The sequence below is a fragment of the Lepus europaeus genome, unplaced genomic scaffold (genome assembly GCF_033115175.1).
Source record: "Lepus europaeus isolate LE1 unplaced genomic scaffold, mLepTim1.pri SCAFFOLD_3_1, whole genome shotgun sequence".
Taxonomy (NCBI): domain Eukaryota; kingdom Metazoa; phylum Chordata; class Mammalia; order Lagomorpha; family Leporidae; genus Lepus; species Lepus europaeus.
The window spans coordinates 12022415-12031613 of NW_026909276.1; the positions used below are offsets into that span (position 1 = coordinate 12022415).

At 40.5% G+C, this 9199-nt stretch overlaps 1 pseudogene; it reads right to left on the bottom strand.

Annotated features, from left to right (window-relative positions):
• Positions 1-793: 793 nt before the first annotated feature.
• On the bottom strand, positions 794-3022 carry LOC133755211 (zinc finger protein 606-like; annotated as a pseudogene).
• Positions 3023-9199: the final 6177 nt, after the last annotated feature.

A 9199-nucleotide genomic window follows, 5' to 3' on the forward strand; every position in this document is an offset into this window, starting at 1 on the left:
AAACCAGGACCCAGAAAATGCTGTAATTCTAAATGTCCAATTCAGACTTTTTCATATTCCATAGGAATCTCAGCTCTTATGTTACCAAAAATCCTTCATGAGACAGGAACCAGGTAACTTTATTTCTCAGTGCTTAGGATTTTCTTGATTTTTATTACCAAATATCTACTATAGAAACACTAAACAAAAGGGCAAAAGCATTAAGGAAAAATATGACTGGACAGGAAGCATAACACAGCAGTTTAAAAAATGAACTCTGGAGTCAAACAATCCTAGCTCCATTCCTTACTAGATGTGTCCCTTGGTTTCCCCCTTTGTAAAACTGGGACAATAACAGTACCTAGCTCATTGAGTTAAGGCTAATATTTGAAAAGCATTTAAAACAAAGCCTAGTGTATCGTAAGCACTATATGTATTTGTAAAACATCAGAAAAAATCTTTTTTTTTGACAGGCAGAATGGATAGTGAGAGAGAGACAGAGAGAAAGGTCTTCCTTTTGCTGTTGGTTCACCCTCCAATGGCTGCTGCGGCCGGCGCATCTCACTGATCCAAAGCCAGGAGCCAGGTGCTTCTCCTGGTCTCCCATGCGGGTGGAGGGCCCAAGGACTTGGGCCATCCTCTACTGCCTTCCCGGGCCATAGCAGAGAGCTGGCCTGGAAGAGGGGCAACTGGGATAGAATCCAGCGTCTCAACCGGGACTAGAACCGGCACCGCAAGGTGGAGGATTAGCCTGTTAAGCCACGGCACCAGCCCAGAAAAAAATCTTAACTGGGTTAATTTCTTCATGGATCTTTCAGGTCTTCATACACATACATTTTATAGATATGCAATGATTGTGTTTGTAGGATTTTTCTCCAGTACGGTTTCTCAGGTGTACAATAAGGAAAGAACTCTCATTAAATGCTTTCCCACATTCATTACACCTGTATGGTTTCTCTCTAGTATGAGTTCTCTGGTGTGCAATGAGATGAGAGCTACAGTTAAAGGATCTTTCACATTGATTACATTTATAGGGTTTCTCACCGGTGTGAATTTTCCAATGAGCAACAAGGTGGCAGTTCTGACTGAAAGACTTCCCACATTTATTGCATTCATAGGGCTTTTCTCCAGTATGAGTTCTTTGATGCCTGACAAAGTAAGCCATCTGGCTGCAAGATTTTCCGCATTTATTACATTCATAGGACTTAATTCCAGAATGAATGATTTCATGTTTAGTAAGGGATGAGTGTTCTCTAAATGCTTTGCCACGTTCCTGACAGTTATAGGGTTTTTCTCCTGTGTGAGTTCTCTGATGGGCAATAATATGGGAGTTCCAGCTGAATGATTTGCCACATTCAGTATATTTTTATGGTTTTACTCCAGAGTGAGTTGTTTCATGTTTACTAATGGCTGAGTAATCCCTAAAGGTTTTTTCACATTCGTCACATTTGAAGGACTTCTCTCCAGTATGCATTCTCATATGGGCATGAGATGAGAGCTCTAGTTGAAAGATTTCCCACATTCAGTACATTCAAAAAGTTTCTCTCCAGTATGAGTGCTCTGATGTCCAATAAGATGACAATTCCAATTGAAAGATTCCCCACATTCATTACATACATAAGGTTTTTCTCCTGTGTTAATTCTATTGTGTACAATAAAATGAGAATTCCAGCTGCAGGCTTTTCCACATTTATTACATTCATGGGGTTTTATTCCAGTGTGGGTCCATTCATGTTTAGTCAGGGCTGAATAATTCCTAAAAATATTTCCACATTTATTAGAAGCATAGGGTTTCTCTCCAGTATGAGATTTCTTATGTTGAATAAGGCACGAGCTCCAGATGAATGATGTCCCACATTGATTATAGTCATAGGGTTTCTCAGAACTATAAGTGCTTGTGTGTTGAGTAAGGAATGTCATATCCAAAGACTTTTTCCCATTCATTGTATGCATATGGTTTCCCTATAGTACCAATTTTGATGTTCCATGAAGGATAAGAAGTAAAAGATATTCTCATATTCTTTGTAATCATTCTGGTTTTCTCCAATATGAAATCTTGGATGTTCACAAAATGGTGGGCTCTGGTTAAAAATTTGATGGCATTCCATATATTGATAAGGATTCCTTTATGAACATCAAAATGTATTATATGATTGAAAGATTTAACAGCATCAGTACATTTGAAAAGATTATCTGCAACTTGCATTCTTGTAGTGTGAATAGGTTGAATGGACTGGTAGAAGGCTTTGTCATAATTATTTTCACAGGTAACCTTATCTACATACATTATGGCTGAGTTACATTTCTAGCTTTCAGCACATGTTTCAGGCTTATAGAAATGTTCTACCTGAGAAACTCTGTGAAGGACCAAAGTTTAAGTTCTGGTTGTACTCTGACCCAAGTTCACAGAGTTCTGAGCCTTTTTGAAACAGCACACTTGCTTTTGCATGAGAAACATTTGCCTCATAGCTGTACTCTGGTTCATGTGGTACATTTCTACTTGGTCTTTACCGCCTAAAACTTCTATCCTGGAGAACCAAGAATCATCCCATACGTATTTTTCCAACCTCATTTCATGGGATTTTTCCTCCTCAAATATGCTTTGTATTGGGACCAATGTTTTATTTTCAATATTTTTCATCCATTCTGGACAAGTGCTTTAGGATATGCTTACTCCACTGACCATAGCTCTTCTTTTTGTCCAAACAGCGATATGACCTTAGGCTTGGTGATCTGATTTCCCATGGACAGCAGATGTCCATAGGTCTCCAGCATCACATCATGGTAAAGAGTCCTCTGAACAAGGTCGAACTGCCCCACTCTTCTTGAGTGAAGTCCACCACCACATCCTTGAAGGTTACTGGTTCCAGGACAGAGGCTTTAGGAGTCTGGAAGTCCTCCTCTCTTCCTCAGGGCTCCCGTCCTTGTGCCAGGCAGGGACCTGAGAACACAGAGCCCATGAGGGCCATGGGTCAAGAGTTGCCATCCCCCAAGTCTGGTCTGTAAAGACATCCCAGGAAATCTACGGGTTGATGGCTGCCATCCTGGAAGATTGATCTCTACCAACTGCTGGACCAGAAGCATAATTCCCAACTTGCAATCCTCACAGGTCAGTGGCTGCACAGAGCTAGAGGAAAGGGGGAGTAGACAGCAACTGCTTAATAGGTACTGGGGTTTCTTCTGGAGGATACAAAAATTCTCAGCTCAGCCCTTTTGTCCTGGTGTGGAGTTAGAGACAGTTGTGGTGCCCAGGCTCCCAACTTCACATCTTGTGTAAGTCTTGAGACCTGTCTGATGGATGCCTGGGGCTATGTGTGAAGCACTAGCATATCCACTAGCATCAAAATCACCTGGACAGACCTGTCCTGTTCAGTTTGACATCTCCCGGTCATTGCATATTAAAAAGAACCTGAGGCTGTTCCCAAACCACTCCTGATGTTTTCCATAGTGCTTCATGCAAACAGGCATGGATGAAAAATGCCTGCTAGCTGGCAGTCACCACCCCAGGCCCCTTGCAGGTGTCACAACAGGCTCAGAATCTCTTTCTTTGGCTTTTGTCCAGAGCTGAAGTCCAGCCTGGCCATGTGCTGAGCAACACTGTGCACAACCCTGGGGACAAACATGCACCAGGACCAAAGCGCAGGGACCACTGGGGCCTGCCTGGCCTGGCCTGGCCAGAGGAGGCAGGGAACCTAGAGCTGGTAGGAGGGAGGTTCCAGGGCCGATGGTGACAGCACTGAGTGGCCAGCCCAGGACCTGTCCTGCTGCTGTGTTGGCCCCCCTGCCCACTCTCCTGAGCCTTTGGGCTCTCCAAGGTGACAGATGTAAAGGCTGTAACCCCACAGCCCAGGCAAAGGCCTCACCTCCGCCATGGAGGTGGATTACATTTGAATCTGTAAATTGGTTTTGATATTAGGGAAATTTTATTTAATATTAATTCTTTCAAATCAGGAACATGGGCATATTTCCATTTCTTGTATTTTTCTACATTTTTAATTAATGTTTAATTTTCATTGTAGAAATCAACATCCTTGATTAAATTTATCCCAATGTATTTAAAGTTTATCTAGCTATTTAGACTAGAATAGTTTTTATAAGTTCTTTCTCAGCTAGATTTTTTTTTTTATGTCTAACAACTACATTAATTTTGTGTGTTGATTTTGTATTCTGAAACTTTGTTGAATTCTCTACTAATCATAGTGTGGAATCTTTTATGCCCTTATATAAAGAATTATGTCTTATGCAAATAGAGATAATTTGATTTACTCATTTCTAATTTGTATCTCCTTAGTTGCTTTTTTCAAAATTTATTTATTTCATTGAAAGGTAGAAAGACAAAAAGAGACACATAGAGAGAGATAGAGAGATATTTCTCCCACTATTTCACTTCCCAAATGACCCCAACAGCCATGTCTGAACAGGACTGAGTCCAAAACTGAATAACTCCATCCAGGTCTCTCACCTGGGTGACAAGGTTTGAAGCTGTTGGGCTATTTTTAAAGTTTATTTATTTATTTGAATGTAAGAATAACAGAGAGAGAGAGAGAGAGAGAGAGAGAGAGAGAGAGAGAGATTGATTTTCCATTTGCTGGTTCACTCCCCAAGTGTACACAGTGGACAACGTTGGATGAGGCCAAAGTCAGGATCTTCAGCTGGGTCTTCCACATGGGTACAAGGGCCCAAATATTTGGTCTATCTTCAACTGCCATATCTGGCACATTATCAAGTAGCTGGCATGGAAGTAGAACAGCTGGAATTTGAACTAGTGCTACTTGGGTTATTTTTGAACACCTTTTCAAGACATTTGAAGGAAGTGAGCTCAGATGTCAAATAACCAGGGACTGCAGATCTGGCATAGTATGTAAAGTCATTGCCTGCAGTGCTGGCATCCCATATGGGCACCAGTTCGAGCCTCAGCTGCTTTACTTCCCATCCAGCTCTCTGCTATGGCTTAAGAAAGCACTAGAGGATGGCCCAAGTCCTTGGGTCCCTACATCCATGTCGGGGACCTGGAAGAAGCTCCTGGCACCTGGCTTCAGATCAATTCAGCTCCTACCATTGCAGTCATTTGGGGGGTGAACTAGTGGATGGGAGACTTCATATCTCTCTCTCCTTTTCAAATAAATAAATAAATAAATAAATCTTAAAAAAAGAAATGGAATAACTAGAACTTTTATTGGCACACTGAGTGGGATGCTGGCATCACGGAAGACAGTTCAAACCACTGTGCCAAATTACCACCCCTCTCATAATTCATTCTCTCTCTCTCTCTCTCTCTCTTTCTCTCTCTCTCCTCCCTCTCTCATTTTAACAGCAATTCATTGAAAAACAAAAGTGTTTTGAGAATACATTCCTGTCTGGTTCCGGTTCATAACGGGAATGCTTCCAGATTTTCCCCATTCAATATTCCACATCCAATATTCAATAAGTTGCCTTTATTGTGTTGAGGTACATTTTGTATATACCCAACTTTTTAGATTTTTGTCATAAAGGAAGATTGTATTTTACCAAATACTTTCTTTAAGTCTATTAAGAATAATATGGTTTTTATCTCTCGTTTAGTTAATATTTAATATTTATTGATTTGCATATGTTGGATCATATCTGTATCCCTGAGATTTTCAAACACAAGCAAAATATGATAGGAAAGCACTTGATACAATTAAAACTACATTTCTACATTTTTTTTACTGTGAGAATTTATTTCTTAGAAAAAAAGATAAAGTAAAAGAAATTATAAGGAATTGATATTTGGTAGAAAGTAGTCCATTATGATTATTTTGAAATTGGAAATAAAAGAGCATATCAACAAAGATAAATAAAGCAAAGATTATGCAAATTGTCAGGATAATGTAATGGGAAAATACTAGAAATATGAATTTCACATGTCAAATTCAACATTAATGTACAGAAAAGAAAAAAGAAGATGAAAGTTAATGTAGTCTTGGAGATCTCTGGAATAACACAAAACTTATGACCTAGAAGGAAAAATAAATCAATTTGCAAAAGGTGGTGTAGAGAAATCAAAATAAGAAAGCTGTGAGCACATCAGATAGCAGTTTGGTACTAATGACCTCACAATAAAGAAGCAAAGCAAGATGGTTGAGCAGCATTGCCTTTCTCTGGGATATTAATGATACATATGTGATACTTACTAATTCAAAGGCAAGAAACAAATACAAAAGCTGGTAAAATGGAAATCATATTGTGACTACAGTGTGTAAAACTGTCATTTAATAGGAACAATAATAAAATGATAAGTATATATAATGGATTTTGAAGAAAAATAGCCCATCTCAGTTAAATTAAAGTGGAAAAATAAAAATTTACAAATGAACATAAATAAAGGAAATGTCATACCAGTTTTCAGGATAACAATTTAGGAAAGGCGCTATATCCAGATTCACAGTTCTGAAGTTCAAAATTACATGTAACTTTAAAATCCCTCATAGCTCAAAAAAAGGGGGGGAATGGAATTCACTGGCCTAAAAGGTTCTGATAAATTGTGAATAGGAAAGTTGCCAGGAAAAATTAAAGATTTTAGCTGGAACTGATGATATCACCAGGAAAAGGCCACTCAGTTGACATAACATACACAGTACTGACATTGAACTGCATGAAGATACTGATATTGCACAAAAGTGATATTAGTGAATTAAAGTAAATGAAAGGAAATGTATATATTACAACATAAATTATACTACATGAACTATTTAGCATTACCATGGAGGGCCCATAATGGGGTTTCCAGCACACATAAAGAATTTTGTTCAACAATAGTCTAATTCTGCTACAATTGGAAACAAATTGAAGATAGAAAAGCAAAAGCCATGACAATAAATAGGAGTATCTTACTGTGAAGGCATTTTTATTAAAAGTTGCACTTTTGAACTTCACAATAAAAAGTTAATTTAGTGCCTTAAAACTCCATAAATGCTAAAGAAATATCACCTGGGAATGGAGAATTACTGCACTAATATAAGACAATGTGGACATTATCAGTACAACTTAGAGAATTTTCTGTAATATGATGATGTCGCAACCAACAAGTAAGATGTTTTGAAGTTCACACTGGTAGGATATGCTTACTATAGGATAAAATTGATATTCCCAAATAACGGAACTTCATTGAAACAAAACAACAGAACTGATATTCACCATTACCGTGAAAGTTATATATTGATTATTGGAAGTATCACAGAGTAATTTGCTAAACAGCAACAATATAGTGGCAGGCAGATATGAAGTGATTTAGTGAACTAAAAGGCCTAACAATTGTGCTATATTTGAGAAAAGAATAGACATAGGACAACCAAGGAAAGTTTATACCATCTGCCATAAAATCATACATGGAAGGTTTCTACATCCGAATCTCCACTTTATAAAATATCAATAATCAAAGATTTACTTACATTCCTATAGACCACAAGAAAAGTTAAGACTTATGTCACCTCAAAAATATAGGATTACAATACTGGCCAAAGTCAATTCTCAAAAGAGGTATCTATGAACATGGCCAAGAAAACTAGGCAAAAGTTTTGGCTTTGATGATCCCATTGTGAAAGAGCCAAACAAAATGGAGTAAGTTTTGAGAGCTAGGATTTGCTACACTGCTTTAGATACATTTCAAGTATGTCTGGTGGGGAGCAGATGATAGCTAAAATATTTGAGTGCCTGCTACTACCCACCTGGGAGGCCTGGTATATTTCAGGGCCCCCTGTTGTGATCTGGTCTAGTCCTGGATGGTGTAGCCATTGGGGGAGTGAACCATTACATGGAAGATCGATCTTTCTCTCCCTTACTCCATGCCTCATTCCCTAATTGTTTTAGATAACACATTTTAAAAATATAAACATGAACAGTGTCAGGAAAATAGCCTCAAGTCAGTGATATTCCAATGAAAAACCCAACCAAGATGGTCACAGGTTCACTCTACTAGCATTGGTAGGCCTAAGATATTGATGATACACACAATAGTAATATTCTGAAAGAAAAAAGTGAATATGTTATGAAAAATTTTTGAATACTATAAAGCATAAATAAATAGTAAGAATAGTAGTGACAAGTAGATATAAAGGAATAATTTAATATGGATAATGTTCACATTGGGATGGGACACCTGTGATCCATTCAGAGCTTCCCAAGGCCACAGCTTCATGTGGCCCTTAGTGCAGGGGGCCTGGGCTCCGCTTCATGTGTTGGCACCATGCCCCCCTCCACACCGACCCTGCTCCTTCTCCTGCTTGCCAACAGTGGGCAGTCTCAGCAGCCTCTGGCTCTGTGCTCCCTCCGTGCTGCATAGACAGGAGATGCAGAGACCCACCGGGCTGTAGACATACACACCCACTGGAGAGGCTAGCCCCGGGGTCACAGTTTGCCCTGGCCCAATGGCTCAGACAGTCCAAGCTGGGAGGCCCAGCAACCCTCCAACCATTTCTGTGAGAACTGCCTTGCCCACTGCTGGAAACCATCCCCCTTGTTTTTCCAATGTGAGGCCATCAGGGAAAGAGACGTGGTGACTACTGCCTTGGGTGACTTCAGGTCCCTTAGCTGTCCTTGCCTCCCGACCTCAGGGTTTGTATCTGGTGCCACCCTCTACACCCCCATGATCTGTCTCTCTAGACCCACACTCCTGTCACTCGTGCTTGGGGCACATCACAGGTCCTCAGAGCTATTACTGAATAAAGTCACTGTGTTTGCCTTTAGGAAGTCAGGCTGGGCATTAGCAGGTGCAGCTGATATTGGCGAGCATAGAGAACCACATCTGGGGAGGCAGGGTGATGCACAGTGACCACTCCCTTTGAGGGTTTACTTTGTGCCCACATTGGTACAGGGCTTGGCATTGTCACCTCATCTTGTCATTCCTCCAAGGGAGGTACTGTGGCTGTTCCCATTGCACAGATGTGAAAGCTGAGGCTCAGCAAGGTCTTGCGCCTTGCCTAAGCTCTCTCATTTCACTGGGCAGGGAACCAGGATTCCCCTTGCTCTTTCCCATTCAGCACCTGCCCCTCCCACTGTCCAAGGACAGACCAGGTCCCAGCACTAGAGGGAGCCCAGGGTGCAGGGATTCCCATCCTGCCATGTGAATTGTGTCCCCGGGGCTGGGCTCTGAGTGTCGTGTGCAGTGGCAGCTTGGAGGGGCAGGGTTAACAGATGCTCTCTAGCTTTTGAGTACCTCAAGTTTCTCTGCAGAGGTGGACAAAGGAGAGCGCTTCCTGGA